This window comes from Pseudochaenichthys georgianus, chromosome 1, assembly GCF_902827115.2.
Source record: "Pseudochaenichthys georgianus chromosome 1, fPseGeo1.2, whole genome shotgun sequence".
Lineage (NCBI taxonomy): Eukaryota > Metazoa > Chordata > Actinopteri > Perciformes > Channichthyidae > Pseudochaenichthys > Pseudochaenichthys georgianus.
Window position 1 is genome coordinate 16849829 of NC_047503.1, and position 16804 is coordinate 16866632.

A 16804-nucleotide genomic window follows, 5' to 3' on the forward strand; every position below is an offset into this window, starting at 1 on the left:
GAGCCCTGAAACTGGCCCTCCCGCTGTACTTCTCGGAGACTTCAACCTCCAGACAGGGAAGATAGCTGAACTAACATCTCTTTTAACCGCCTTTGCTTTCTCACTGTCTCCATCCCCACCAACTCATAAAGCTGGCAATGTCCTTGATCTCATATTCTCAAGGAACTGCTCTACTTCTAACCTCCCTGTAAACCCGCTCCACACATCCGATCACTTCTTCATTTCATTCTCTCTACCCCTTTCCAAACATAACAAACTAATCTCTTCTCATCCTGCACCTGTCCGCCGTAACCTTTGTTCTCTCTCCCCCTCTACCCTTGCCTCATCGGTTCTCTCAGCCCTCCCTTCCTCTGACTCGTTCCAACTCCTGCCTCCAAACTCTGCTGCAGAAACTCTCCTCTCTACTCTCTCATCCTCTCTGGACTCTCTCTGTCCTCTCACATCTCGGCAGGCTCGTCAGTCCCCTCCTGCTCCCTGGCTAAATGACGCACTGCGTGCTAATAGAACCGTCCTTCGGGCAGCAGAGCGGAAATGGTGGAAATCCAAACACCATGACGACCTCCTCACCTATCAGGCTCTCCTCTCCTCTTTCTCTGCTTCGATCTCTCAGGAAAGCTTTTTCTTTCAAGATAAGATCCAATCTTCCTTTTCCAATCCCAAAAAACATTTTCCATCTTCTCCACCCTCTTGGACCCTCCCAAAGCCCCTTCCCCCTCCTCCCTTCTGTCATGCGACTTTGTTAACCACTTTGAAAAAAAGGTTGATGATATTCGCTCTTCTTTTGCTGACTCACCTTTACTCACCGCTGGGTCACCAGACCCTCCTTTCACCCACACACTAACCTCCTTTTCCCCCTCTCTCTCCAAGTGAGGTTCTTACCCTCATTACCTCTGCCCGTCCTACCACCTGTCCTCTGGACCCTATCCCTTCAAACCTCCTTCAGACTATCGCTCATGATATTCTACCGTTTCTCACCCATTTCATCAACACTTCTCTAACTTCTGGTCACTTTCCAAACAGTCTCAAGGAGGCAAGAGTCAACCCTCTCCTAAAGAAACCCACTCTCAACCCGTCTGATGTTATAAATTACAGGCCTGTCTCTCTCCTCCCGTTCCTGTCTAAAACACTTGAACGCGCTGTCTTTAAACAACTCTCCTGTTATCTCCATCAGAACAACCTTCTGGATCCGCACCAGTCTGGTTTCAAGGCAGGTCACTCCACAGAAACTGCCCTCCTTGCTGTCACTGAGGAACTGCACACGGCTAAAGCAGCCTCCCTCTCCTCTGTCATCACCCTTTTGGACCTGTCTGCTGCATTCGACACGGTGAATCATCAGATCCTCCTTCGCACTCTCCAAGAACTTGGAGTTTCAGGCTCTGCACTTTCCCTCATCACCTCATACCTCAAAGACCGCACCTACAGGGTTACTTGGAGAGGGTCGGAGTCCGACCCTTGTCAATTAACTACAGGGGTCCCTCAGGGCTCTGTTCCTGGTCCCCTCCTCTTCTTCTTGTACACAAACTCGCTCGGATCAGTCATTAGCCCGCATGGTTTTTCATACCACTGCTACGCTGACGACACCCAATTAATTCTGTCCTTTCCCCGCTCAGAGACCCAGGTCGTCGCACGCATCTCTGCTTATCTAGCTGACATCTCTCAGTGGATGTCTGCTCACCACCTCAAGCTCAACCTTGACAAGACTGAACTGCTTTTCCTTCCGGGAAAAGATTGTCCCACTCTTGACCTGACAATCAACATTGGCACCTCTGTTGTTTCCCCGACTCAGACTGCAAGGAATCTGGGTGTGACCCTAGATAACAACCTTTCCTTCACTGCAAACATAGCTGCTACAACCCGCTGCTGCAGATACACGCTTTACAACATCAGGAGGATACGTCCCCAGCTGACCCAGAAAGTGACGCAGGTTCTGGTCCAGGCTCTTGTCATCTCACGCCTAGACTACTGCAACTCCCTCCTGGCTGGTCTACCAGCATGTGCCAGCCGACCTCTGCAGCTCATCCAGAATGCAGCTGATCGTCTGGTCTTCAACCTTCCTAAATTCTCCCACACCACTCCGCTCCTCCGCTCCCTTCACTGGCTTCCGGTAACTGCTAGAATCCACTTCAAGACAATGGTACTTGCGTACCATGCTGCGAATGGATCTGGCCCTTCCTACATCCAGGACATTGTTAAACCGTACACCCCAGCACGTGCACTCCGCTCTGTATCAGCCAAACAGCTCTCTGCACCCTCACTGCGAGGGGGACCCAAGTTCCCATCAGCAAAATGGTGGAATGAGCTCCCCATTGACATCAGGACAGCAGAAAGCTTACACACCTTCCGACGCAGACTGAAAACTCATCTCTTTCGACTCCACTTCCGGGAGAAGAAGGCACACGGGTGCATCTTCTGATCCTCGGCCGACCGTTGAGAAAGAACTGCCCCAACTCCAGTGTCCGACGCATTTACCTCTACAGTAAACTGCCGAGTAGAGTATGGAAAAATCTAAATGGGAGCAGAGGTGAAGCGTGACTTTAACTCACCAAAAGCCCCTTCGGCCACCACGGACCACCGGAAGGGAATGTTCTGAGAGGTGAGAGCTGTGAGAGGGGTTGCCACCAAACTGTAGTTTCGAATAATCCTCCGGTAGAAGTTGGCAAAACCCAGAAAGCGTTGGAGCTCCTTGCGTGTTGAAGGGCGTGGCCAGTCAGTAACCGCCTTGGTCTTTTCAGGATTCATCTTGATGATTCCGGTGGAGACCACAAATCCCAGGAAAGGGACTTCTGTGGTGTGGAACACACACTTCTCGGCCTTGACAAAGAGGTGGTTCTCCAAGAGCCTCTGGAGGACTAGGCGAACATGGACCACATGCTCCTGTTTAGACTTGGAAAAAATCTAAATGTCATCCAGGTATACAAAAACACAGATATTGAGAAGATCCCGCAGAACATCATTCACCAACCCCTGGAAAACTGCAGGTGCATTGGTGAGTCCAAAAGGCATGACTAAATACTCATAATGTCCACTAGGAGTGTTAAATCCCATCTTCCACTCGTCCCCCTCCCTGATTCTCACCAAATGGTACGCATTACGTAGGTCCAGCTTGGTAAAAATAGTAGCGCCTTGTAACAGTTCAAATGCAGAGGAAACAAGTGGAAGGGGGTACCTGTTCTTGATTGATGTTATTGAGTCCTCTGTAGTCAATGCATGGGCGCAGAGTCTTATCCTTCTTACCCACGAAGAAAAAACCTGCACCAGCAGGAGATGATGAAGGCCGGATAAGCCCTGCATCCAAAGAGTCATTGATATACTTCTCCATTGACTTAGTTTCAGGAGCCGATAAAGAAAAAAGTCGACCTCTAGGAGGAGAAGTACCAGGTAACAGGTCAATAGGACAGTCATTAGCACGATGAGGCGGGAGTGAGGTGGCCCGAACTTTGTTAAAGGCCTCTTTAAGGTCCCAGTAATCCTTGGGAACACCGGAAAGGTCTTCACACTCAGAGATACTCGGCTGACTGGAATCAATTGAGGAACTAGATCTTAAGCAGACAGCATGACAATGAGCACTCCACTCTCTAATAGTCCCTGAAGCCCAATCTATATGAGGATTATGCCTCCTTAACCAAGGAAACCCCAAAATGACAGGCTGATGTGGTGCATGGATAAGGTGAAAAGAGAGTGTTTCGCTGTGATTACCTGACATGCTCATTTGAACTGGAGTTGAACGGTGTGTCACTCTGCAGAGAAGACGACCATCTAGAGCTGTAGCATTGATGGGCTTCTCCAAAGCCTCCCGACCAAGTCCCATTTGAAAGGCCAGTGTTATGTCCAAAAGACTGGCATCAGCACCAGAGTCAATAAGAACTGCCACAGTGTGCATTTTCCCCAAGCAACTCAGCTGAGCATGGGTTAGGGGTCGAGAGGGCATTTCTAAATTCATCATACGACTCACCAGCGCCCTCTGGATGACAGGTGATCCCTGTCTTTTACAGGACAAGAGAAGGCAAGATGACCCTGCTGGCCGCAGTAAAGATAGCAGTTGTCCCGCAGGCGGCGCTGTCGTTCTGCCTCGGAGAGCCGGGTCTGCCCCAGCTGCATTGGTTCAGACGAGTTAGAAAATCCTCCTCTCACCTGTTCAGTAGCATGCGCTGACGGGAGAGGCGGAGCCTGAGGGGCGACGGAGGAAACCCTCTCTCTCCTCCGCTCCCGCAGACGGCAGTCAATGCGGATGGAGAGAGCCACCAGCTCATCTAAATCAGCAGGAAGGTCCCTAGCTGCCAGCTCGTCTTTAAGGCGATCCAACAGACCGTTGTAGAAGGCATCGAGAAGTGAAGAAGCATATCAGTTACTCTCGGCGGCTATGGTACGAAACTCGATGGAGTAATCGGACACAGATCTCCCTCCTTGCACCAGGTTAAACAGTCCCCGAGCTACCTCTCTTCCGGGTGTAGCGTGATCAAAAACTTTACGCAGTTCATCGGAGAATACGCTTACAGACGAGCAGGCAGAGGATTGTCTTTCCCATTCGGCGGTACCCCAGTCTTTAGCTTTGCCCGTGAGAAGAGAGACAATATACGCCACCCGGGATCTTTCTGTTGGGAAGGCGGAAGGCTGAAGCTCGAAGGCGAGGGAACATTGGACCAGGAATGGTCTGCACGAACCTGGGGCTCCAGTGTAGCGTTCCGGAGGAGGCAGGCGTGCTTTCGATGCCGGAGGACTCTGGATTCGAACAGCGGAAGCTGGAGTTAGTTCCGGGCCCTGGACCGTTGCAGGACGGGTCTGAAGATGATCACGGAGATTCACAAAGGTCCGTTCGTAACGAGAGGCCATCTCCTGCATCGCTTCAGCCATGAAGGTAAGCTGCTGCTCGTGGCATTGTAACACGATATCGTGCGAAGGCGGTTCTGTCGCTGAGTCGGCTGGATTCATGTTTGGCCAGATTGTACTGTCACGATCACAGGTACAGATCAGAACCCAATAGCACGACTCAGCAACACATCCTTACTCCCAGGTCGGCCTATGTTGACGTTATGTCAAGTCCCCTGCCGGCTTTTTCCAACGCAAGGGGGGGGGGCCTTAGAGTCCATTTTCAACGCAAGGGGGGGGCCCTTAGCGTCCATTTTCAGCTTTCCGGGATTTCCATATGCTTCTATGGACGCTCATGGAAGCACGGCATTTGTTTGTGTAGACTGCCCTTAAAGGCAATGAGAGCGTCCATTCTCATTGGATAACGGAGAATTGTACACCCGGAAGTAAGTATTCCCCTTACTGACGATTGATTTTACAGTGATATCTGCACTACTCATCGACTAAAAAACACCAGATTATCCTTGTTAATTACACAACATTGATTGGTTTAAATTGTGTGCAATGCTTTTGTATTTTTCCCCTTCGATTCGGAGAAACAAATCTTTTTTCGGAGTAAAGGATGGCAGAAGACACTACACTACCCAGAATCCCCAGCTATCGTTTGGACTACACCATAAGCTCTGTTTGACGTCACGTGATCTTCACATTTCTCCCTGCAGAAAAAAAACATGGCCGAACTTTGTTTTATTCTCGGTGGAAAATGCCTATTTTAAAGTTAGTTTGGCCATTAAAATGCGTTTTGATGTCATTTGATGCGAGAAATATGAGTTGTTATTTCAGATGATGTGTGCAGTGGATGTACATGATCTTTAGTTTGCTAGTTATTACGAAGATTACTGAGGAAATTGCGTCTAACGTTTTCATTGTTACCAAGGTGGTTGCTAGGGACGCTGCTATCGATATTTTCTGTTATGTTGTGTAACTGTTTAATGGTGTTATCTTTATTGCTACCCCCTTCCCCGTCAATGTATAGTGTTGGTCCACAGCGCAAACATATTACTTTAACAAAATCCGCATCTAAAGATACGTTATTTTCCCCTGTGCAATTCCAGTCTCACATCTCAGAGCACATCGTCATTAACGAATACCGGAAACAGACCGAAAACATTTTTAAAAAATAAAATAATACCTTATTCCGAGTGTGCTTGCTTTTCTCTTTGAAAGTCATCACATACCGGCATTGTAATACACGGTTCGGCTGCATTAAATATTACATATCTGCCGTAGTTCTGTATTTATAGAGCCCTGATGAGAAGACCTCTAGACAAACATGAGGAACTGAAAACGTGACGTGGATCATAAATATATCAGCCATTAAACAACATCTTACATTTCTTTTCACACAATACGTCTCCTTGCAGTATCAACACTAATTCGGCTGACTTTTATATTTGATCCAATTGGTAGATAGGCTGTATTTACACCATAAAGGTGCACAGCTGATATAAAGGGACACCTAGTGGTTAAAGCATGTTATTGAATTTCATTATTTGTATTATTAGATATTAATAGGATCCGTATAAAGTATATTCATTACTCGTTATTCTCTACTAATAGTTAATTGAAGACTGTATATAATGACTATTTTGCACATCCCATTCAAGATTTCAAGATTTTCTAAGGTTTATTTATCATATAGGCCTACACAACTATGGTGTAGTTCTGCACTGAATGAAAAACTTGGGTCGCAGGTTCCTCAACAGTGCATTACAAGACATCTATCAATATGTGTGCATACCTCCAGCAATGTTAACTATGTTGAAGCACTTATTTTAACTGATATTATACATAATGTATTATACTCTTATAAGATGTATGCAGATATTTCATCTCCGGCCTTGTCAGGTATTGAACAATAAATAAATAAAGAACACAGAATTGTTAAATATAAAACACAGAATTTGTGTGATTATACTAAATGATTTACAAATAAACACCACTGCATTACAACTGTTACACATGCTGATGTAACGCAAATGTTCCAACTTGGGATCAATAAAGTATATCTTATCTTAAGCTGATTGATGGCTACTGCCATATTTGCAAAATGTGCCTCTGAACCTTGACAAGTGCATGTTTCAGGCTTATCAATTAATGTAATTGATAATGTTATCAATGAATAAGAGGAGGGGTCACAAACATAAGACCAGCTGTTAAATAAAGCTCTTCTGACCTTAGCTGGCATGTGTGTATATATATTAATGCTGCCCATTATGGGCACGAGCAATTTTCACCCATTTATTAATTATATGTTAAATGTGAGTGTTTCCTATCCCCTAAACCTCCAGGGATGTACACAGTTTAATACTGGCAACTTCTTATTATGGGAAATACGAAAACGTCTTTAAAAACTACAACTCCCAGTAGAGACGTGCCATAGATAGAGAACATGTTGCGAAACAGAATAGCCAGCATGTGTAGTTCTGGGGACGGGGTGGGGGAGGGGGGGACGCGGTGGACCCGTTCAAATCCAGTTTTGAACAGTCTGCCGTGGTTCCATCCCATTTCAAGTGCTGTTCGAGGCTCGGTAACCCTCGGAGCACACTCTCCAATCACAGAGCTTGAGGACTATCACGGGGTTTGTCAAACAGAGCACATGGTGTAGTCCAAACGATAGCTGGGGATTCTGGGTAGTGTAGTGTCTTCTGCCATCCTTTACTCCGAAAAAAGATTTGTTTCTCCGAATCGAAGGGGATAAATACAAAAGCATTGCACACAATTTAAACCAATCAATGTTGTGTAATTAACAAGGATAATCTGGTGTTTTTTAGTCGATGAGTAGTGCAGATATCACTGTAAAATCAATCGACAGTAAGGGGAATACTTACTTCCGGGTGTACAATTTTCCGTTATCCAATGAGAATGGACGCTCTCATTGCCTTTAAGGGCAGTCGACACAAACGAATGCCGTGCTTCCATGAGCGTCCGTAGAAGCATATGGACATCCCGGAAAGCTGAAAATGGACGCTAAGGGCCCTCCCCTTGCGTTGAAAATGGACTCTAAGGCCCCCCCCCTTGCGTTGAACATGGACTTTAAGGCCCCCCCCCTTGCGTTAGAAAAAGCCGGCAGGGGACTTGACATAACGTCAACATAGGCCGACCTGGGAGTGAGGATGTGTTGGACTCAGATACAACCAGTATATAGTAATGTTCAGTTTATTTCAGGTCAAGGACAGGCAGGGTCAAAACCAGTAAATCCGTCAGACAGGCAGGCAGGAATCGAAAACTGGGCAGGACAAAACTCGGGACTAGAGCACAACACTCACTGGAGAGCTTGGCGGAAACGACAAGACAATCTGGCAAAGGACAACTGATAATGAGGTGGTATAAATACTGTGGAGTGATGAGGGAATGAGTAACAGGTGAGGGGAAGGGCTGAGGAGACCAGGTGAGGGAAATGAGCTGATTACAAGGGCCTGGAGGAAAGCGGGATCTGAAATGACAGGAGAGTTTAGATGAGCCATCAAACAAACAATAATAGAAGTGTCTAACTTGTGACAAAACTAGTATATTATGTGGATAGTATATTATAAGATGCTTAAACATGTTGTGTTTTTTTCTGTTTACATTAGAGACCCTGTGTGCTGAAATCTACTCAAACAGAGTACTTCATGGTAGTGGTCAGCTTTTAAACACAAAAGTGTATCTTTCAGTAACTTTCTGAGAGAATTAAGCATACATCTGTCAAATGTTCAAAACAGCCTTGTTTCACTGAAATAGCCTCAAAATCACAAACTGCCATTAAGAGTCAGAATCCTAACAAAATCTACTAAAACAAAGTACTTTATTATCTACTTTTCAGCTTTTATACACAAAAGTGTATCTTTCAGTAACTTTCTCAGAGAATTAAGCATAAATCTGTCAAATGTTCAAAACAGCCTTGTTTCACTGAAATAGTCTCAAAATCACAAACTGCCATTAAGAGTCAGATGCTAGACGAAATCTACTAATACAAAGTACTTCATTATCTACTTTTCAGCTTTTATACACAAAAGTGTATCTTTCAGTAACTTTCTCAGAGAATTTAAGCATAAATCTGTCAAATGTTTCAAAACAGCCTTGTTTCACTGAAATAGCCTCAAAATCACAAACTGCCATTAAGAGTCAGATTCTTAACGAAATCTACTGACACAAAGTCTACTTCATTATCTACTTTTCAGCTTTTATACACAAAAGTGTATCTTTCAGTAACTTTCTCAGAGAATTTAAGCATAAATCTGTCAAATGTTTCAAAACAGCCTTGTTTCACTGAAATAGCCTCAAAATCACAAACTGCCATTAAGAGTCAGATTCTTAACGAAATCTACTGACACAAAGTCTACTTCATTATCTACTTTTCAGCTTTTATACACAAAAGTGTATCTTTCAGTAACTTTTTGAGAGAATTAAGCATAAATCTGTCAAATGTTCAAAACAGCCTTGTTTCACTGAAATAGCCTCAAAATCACAAACTGCCATTAAGAGTCAGAATCCTAACAAAATCTACTCAAACAGAGTACTTCATGGTAGTGGTCAGCTTTTAAAAAGAAAAGTGTATATTTCTGTAACTCTTTGAGAGAATTAAGCATCCATCCATCTTCTCCCGCTTATCCGTGGTCGGGTCACGGGGGTAGCAGTTCCAGCAGAGAGCCCCAAACTTTCTTTTCCCTGGCGACATCAACCAGCTCTGACTGGGGCATCTCAAGGCGCTCCCAGGCCAACGAAGAGATATAATCCCTCCACCTGGTCCTAGGTCTACCCCTTGGTCTCTTCCCAGCTGGACGTGCCTGGAACACCTTCCTAGGGAGGCGCCCAGGTGGCATCCTAACTAGGTGCCCGAACCACCTCAACTGGCTCCGTTTGACGCGAAGGAGGAGCAGCTCAACTCCGAGTCCCTCCCTGATGACCGAACTTCTCACCTTATCCCTAAGGGAGACACCAGCCACCCGGCGGAGAAAACCCATCTCGGCCGCTTGTATCCGCGATCTCGTTCTTTCGGTCATGACCCATCCTTCATGACCATAGGTGAGGGTAGGAACGAAAATGGCCCGGTAGACAGAGAGCTTTGCCTTCTGGCTCAGCTCCCTTTTCGTCACAACGGTGCGGTAAAGCGACTGCAGTACCGCTCCCGCTTCTCCGATTCTCCGGCCCATCTCACGCTCCATTGTTCCCTCACTCGAGAACAAGACCCCGAGATACTTGAACTCCTTCACTTGGGGTAAGGACTCATTCCCTACTTGGAGTGGACAGTCCATCGGTTTCCTGCTGAGAACCATGGCCTCAGATTTGGAGGTGCTGATCCTCATCCCAGCCGCTTCACACTCGGTTGCGAACCGATCCAGTGAGTGCTGAAGTTCGCAGACCGATGAAGCCATTAGAACCACATCATCTGCAAAAAGCAGTGGTGCAATCCTTAGTCCACCGAACTGCAGACCCCCTCCCCCACGACTACGCCTCGAAATCCGATCCATGTATATTACAAACAGGATTGGTGACAAAGCGCAGCCCTGGCGGAGGCCAACCCTCACCGGAAATGGGTCCGACTTACTGCCGAGGACCCGGACACAGCTCTCGCTTTGGGAGTACAGAGATTGGATGGCCCTGAGTAGAGACCCCCTCACCCCATACTCCTGCAGCACCTCCCACAGTAACTCCCTGGGAACTCGGTCATACGCCTTCTCCAAGTCTACAAAACACATGTAGACCGGATAAGCGTACTCCCAGGCCCCCTCCAGGATCCTTGCAAGAGTAAAAAGCTGATCCGTCGTTCCACGACCAGGACGGAATCCGCATTGTTCCTCCTCAATCTGAGGTTCGACAATCGGCCTGACCCTCCTTTCGAGTACCTTGGAGTAAACTTTCCCGGGGAGGCTGAGTAGTGTGATGCCTCTGTAATTGGCACACACCCTCTGATCCCCCTTTTTAAAAAGGGGAACCACCACTCCGGTCTGCCACTCCTTCGGTACTGTTTCCGACTTCCACGCAACGTTGATGAGACGTGTCAACCATGACAGTCCCTCAACACCCAGAGCCTTCAGCATTTCCGGGCGGATCTCATCCACCCCCGGGGCTTTGCCACTGTGGAGTTGTTTGACGACCTCAGTGACCTCCCCCCGGGAGATTGGTGTTGATCCCCCGTCATACTCCAGCTCTGCCTCTAACATAGAGGGCGGAGTTGTCGGGTTCAGAAGTTCCTCAAAGTGTTCCTTCCAACGCCCTAACACTCCATCAGTTGAGGTCAACAACGTCCCATCCTTACTGTACACAGCTTGGATGGTTCCCTGCTTCCCCCTCCTGAGGTGTCGGACAGTTTTCCAGAACAAATTTGGTGCCACCCGAAAGTCCTTCTCCATGTCTTCTCCGAACTTCTCCCACACCCGCTGCTTTGCCTCGGCCACGGATGACGCTGCTGCCCTTCGGGCCTGTCGGTACCTTGCAACTGACTCGGGAGTCCCCCGGGATAACAAATCCCTGAAGGCCTCCTTCTTCAGTCGGACGGCTTCCCTGACCACCGGTGTCCACCAGGAAGTTCGAGGGTTACCGCCCCTTGAGGCACCTAGGACCTTGAGACCACAGCTCCCCGCCGCGGCTTCGGCAATAGAGGCTTTGAACACCGACCACTCTGGTTCAATTAATTAAGCATAAATCTGTCAAATGTTCAAAACAGCCTTGTTTCACTGAAATAGCCTCAAAATGACAAACTGCCATTTAGAGTCAGATGCTTGACGAAATCTAATAAAACAGAGTACTTTCATGGTAGTGGTCAGCTTTTAAAAAGAAAAGTGTATCTTTCGGGAACTTTTTGAGAGAATTAAGCATACATCTGTCAAATGTTCAAAACAGCCTTGTTTCACTGAAATAGCCTCAAAATCACAAACTGCCATTAAGAGTCAGATGCTAGACGAAATCTACTAATACAAAGTACTTCATTATCTACTTTTCAGCTTTTATACACAAAAGTGTATATTTCAGTAACTTTCTCAGAGAATTTAAGCATAAATCTGTCAAATGTTTCAAAACAGCCTTGTTTCACTAAAATAGCCTCAAAATCACAAACTGCCATTAAGAGTCAGAATCTTAACGAAATCTACTGACACAAAGTACTTCATTATCTACTTTTCAGCTTTTTAAATACAAAAGTTTATCTTTCAGTAACTTTCTGAGAGAATTAAACATAAATCTGTCAAATGTTCAAAACAGCCTTGTTTCACTGAAATAGCCTCAAAATGACAAACTGCCATTTAGAGTCAGATGCTTGACAACATCTAATAAAACAGAGTACTTTCATGGTAGTGGTCAGCTTTTAAAAAGAAAAGTGTATCTTTCGGTAACTTTTTGAGAGAATTAAGCATACATCTGTCAAATGTTCAAAACAGCCTTGTTTCACTGAAATAGCCTCAAAATCACAAACTGCCATTAAGAGTCAGATGCTAGACGAAATCTACTAATACAAAGTACTTCATTATCTACTTTTCAGCTTTTATACACAAAAGTGTATATTTCAGTAACTTTCTCAGAGAATTTAAGCATAAATCTGTCAAATGTTTCAAAACAGCCTTGTTTTACTGAAATACCCTCAAAATCACAAACTGCCATTAAGAGTCAGAATCCTAATTAAATCTACTAAAACAAAGTACTTCATGGTAGTGGTCAGCTTTTAAACACAAAAGTGTATCTTTCAGTAACTTTCTGAGAGAATTAAACAAATCTGTCAAATGTTCAAAACAGCCTTGTTTCACTGAAATAGCCTCAAAATCACAAATTGCCATTAAGAGTCAGAATCTTAACGAAATCTACTGACACAAAGTACTTCATTATCTACTTTTCAGCTTTTTAAATACAAAAGTTTATCTTTCAGTAACTTTCTGAGAGAATTAAACATAAATCTGTCAAATGGTCAAAACAGCCTTGTTTCACTGAAATAGCCTCAAAATGACAAACTGCCATTTAGAGTCAGATGCTTGACGAAATCTAATAAAACAGAATACTTTCATGGTAGTGGTCAGCTTTTAAAAAGAAAAGTGTATCTTTCGGTAACTTTTTTCAGAGAATTAAGCATAAATCTGTCAAATGTTCAAAACAGCCTTGCTTCACTGAAATAGCGTCAAAATCACAAACTGGCTGAAACTGTACAGTGAAGTGGAGAAATTACAGCACAGAGTTTTCTACTACGACACAGATAGTATAATCTATGTGACAAGACAGGGGGAGACTCCACTGCCCATGGGGGTTTATCTGGGGATCCCTAAAAGTTATGCTTACCAGACCAAAAATCAAAAAAGGTTGTGATGCGTTTGTGTAATCCCTTTCACACGCATCTTTTTAGATTTTGGTGCAAATATAAACAGCTAGCTAACGTAGCCAGGCAGAGCGCACTAGGTTTCTTTTCTGAATTAACGACCGAAGAAATCGCTGCATGTCTTCGGATTACATCTCTGGACTTGAGGGGTGTGCTTTAGGTCATTACCAGCGTAAACTAGAGCTGTGTGGGTTGTCGGATTGCCTTTACAGACTGCCTGCAGATGTATGGAAAAACGACAGTGGCCTTCGTCGATTTTGGCTGCATCTACGTCTAATTTCTGGAAACACCAAGTGAATACCCCACTTGTCACAATAATATTATCATGCCATTGCATATATGTGGTATTTTAGAGTTGACTAGATATTGATTAAGGCAATAGACTATGATATTCAGTACAGGAAGCTTAGCAACACCTAGACGGTGTACGGCTGCTTGCACCTCGCGTAAAACGGCAGATACCGGAAGTACGGTGTCGCGCTCGGCCCAATACCCGTATGTGTGTGTTAAAGAATCGCCGCCTGCTGGTAAGGAGAGTTATTGCCACTCACGCATGCGCAGTTCGTACTTTGTACGTGCTCGGCTGAAGTCTTTGCGGTGTCTGGTTCCAGTGCAACACATGGCCAACACGCAGGAGAACACGCCGACGCAACAGCGTGAGCAGAGATAGACTGCACAAAATACAGATAGCAGGAGACAGAGGACAGCCATGGTCAGATTGGAAAACATTCAGGATCTGGATCAGACAATGGAAACTGAACTAAAGAGAACATTTGAAACTTTAGCAGTCTGCGTGATCTGCTTGCAGGGAGGGGCGGGCCGGCCCTGTGAGTAAAGTAACGAGTTACTTTAACGAAGTAGTGTAATGTATTACTTTTTTTTTAAAGTAATATGTAATATTACTTTTTTTTAGTAACAACCCCATCTCTGGTCGGGACCTGGGAGAGAAACAGAATGAGCATGTGTGACACGTCTGTTACGAGCCCTACAGTGAGGATAACTGCCCTGAGGATACACTTTACCCCCGGCTATATCATTACCCATTATCACATCCACACCGTCGACAGGAAATTTGGGGAGCACAGCAACTGGAAAGAAACCAGTAGCCAGTTTGGACTGGAGATGGACATTGTGGAGAGGTGCGGGCACAAAACCCATTTCGATACCTCTTACCACGGCACTTACATCACAGGCAGACTCAGTACTCAAGGGCAGAGCACTGGCAAGAATGAACGACTGTGAGCCACCACTGTCTCGTAATACAGTAACCTGCCGCTGGTCCTCCAACTTCCCTGACAGAGAGACAAAAGCAGTCGAGATGAACGGCTTAAAACACTCATCAGGCCCTTTGTTAACAGTGGCCCGTCCACTAGGACACTCTGCTGTAACCAAACCCACCCCTTCTGGGCGCTTGCCATCCTCTGTCTGTTTTCTCTTCCAAGCTGCATCGTCTGCTATCCCATGACCTGGGTCACGACAACAAAAAACAGCTCTGTCTAGCCTGGGATCCAACACTGGAACACTGGCACAGGGAACGTAACTGTCAGGAGCTCTACGATAAGTGTCCCGCTGAGGAGGATCACACTGAAAAAAAACGCTCTTATGTATCAGTGCAAACTCGTCTGCCAGAGTGGCAGCCTGCTGAAGGGTAGTTACTTTCTGTTCGTTAAGATAAACTACCGTACGCTCCGGTACACAGTTTTTAAACTCCTCCAACATCATCAGCTCACACACTGAAGTAATGTCCTCAGCTTTACAAGCTCTACACCACCTGTCAAAGAGGACTTTCTTCTCCCTCGCAAAGTCCACCTAAGTTTGGCCAGAAGTTTTCGTCAGGCCGCGAAAACGCTGCCTGTAGGCCTCAGGCACAAGCTCATATACCCTGAGAATAGCACCTTTAACCTTCTCATACACCAAACTTTCCTCGACAGAAAGAGAAGAGCAAGCCTCTTGAGCCTTACCGACTAGCTTGCACTGTAAAAGAGTAGCCCACACATTTTCTGGCCAGTGCAGAGCAACAGCAATGCGCTCAAATGCACCGAAATAGATTTCCACCTCTGATTCACGAAACACAGGACCAAAGAAATATGCCTACTCACGTCAAAGGTGGCAGCAGAACCAGAAGGTGTAACGGCAGAATCACCCACCCCAGCTGCCTGAATCTCTAATTGACGCATCCGGACAGCAGTGTCTGCCTCCAACTCCAACTTCCTGATCTCCAGCTCCAGCTCCTGCCTCCTGATTTCCAGCTCCCTCCTGAGCTGAAAATCCCTATCTCGCTCCTCCCTCTCACACTGGAGACGAACCATACGCACTTTTACCTTAGCATCTAATTTAGACCCCGTAGGTGAGGATCCTTCCGAAAACGAGTCGAATTGAGGTATGGTGAAAATTCTTGCCTGTTCCGTAGCACCCTTACCACCAGGAGTAACACCAATGCGGCCTCCATCATAAGACTCTGCTGCTACAGCCCCGGCCACCGTGCCAGGAGATTCCACCAAAGTAGGCAGACTCAAAACCCCCTGTTCAATTAGTCCAGTTAGCACAGTAGCCTTGAGTTCATTTTTAACAAGAGCAGTGAGAGACAGAAATGTGATAATGTTCAGCAACTAACCGCAAATCAACCTTCCTACACAAGTCTAGTTGACCCACAGTAGGACTGGCCACAAACTGCTCCAGAACAAAAGCCATCCTTTTTTTTTTTTTACAAACTTCCCCAGATCCCGCCTACCAAACTCACCTAACTATCTTCTGGAGCGTGCCGGGCTCAAGGCGATTTTAAAAGGCAAACATCAGCGGCCGAAACCCTGAATCGCCTGCCCCCAATAGGGAATAAATCCCCACCCAGGATTACCCCGAAAATAAAAAAGGCAAAATAATAAATGAGTGCCTGAAGGAAGGACTGATTCAGTCCAGCTAGACACCCCTCTCTAAACTGAGGAAGCTGTTCAACAGTAAATAATTCAGCCGATGCTACACTTATATACACCACTACTACCACCAAAGACAATCATCAACACCACATAACAAACAAATACTCACTCCTTGTCCTTGTCTGGACGAGCCCCCATTTGTTACGTTCCCTCCTAATCTAGGGGTACGAAGGGAAGTAACAAAGCACCGAAATGACCAGGCACGAGAAAAAAAGGGAAAACTGATCTTTGAAGCCATAAGCTGGTCCTTTAATTAACCAAAAGAAAAAGGGCTCACCAGCCAACTTGCAAAACAAATCTAGACACAAAAATATATACTGGAGACATGGACACCACGCTGCACACATCCAGCCAGGGGAGAAGGGGAGAGCGACTGCAACCTTCCTCCTGTCCTATATGGAGGCCCTGATTGAGTATTGGGAGCACCTGGGGAGAGGCTGCACCCGGGGACAATCAGGCTGCACCTGGGGAACCAGAGGGAGAGAGAAAAAGACACACACACCCAAACACCAGCACCCACTACGGCACGTAACAGTGCGCCTCCCGTCTGCCAATTCCGTGCTGTGTCTCTCCGGCTTGAAGGTGCTGTCAAAAATCTTGAATTTCTTCTTATCGTTGATGATGTGAGACGACGCTCCCGTGTCCACGATCAATCATTTTCTGTGGGTCTGTAGTTGTTGTCTCTTGGCGCATTTCCACTGCAGCGGGTAGCCCCGTTTAAGCG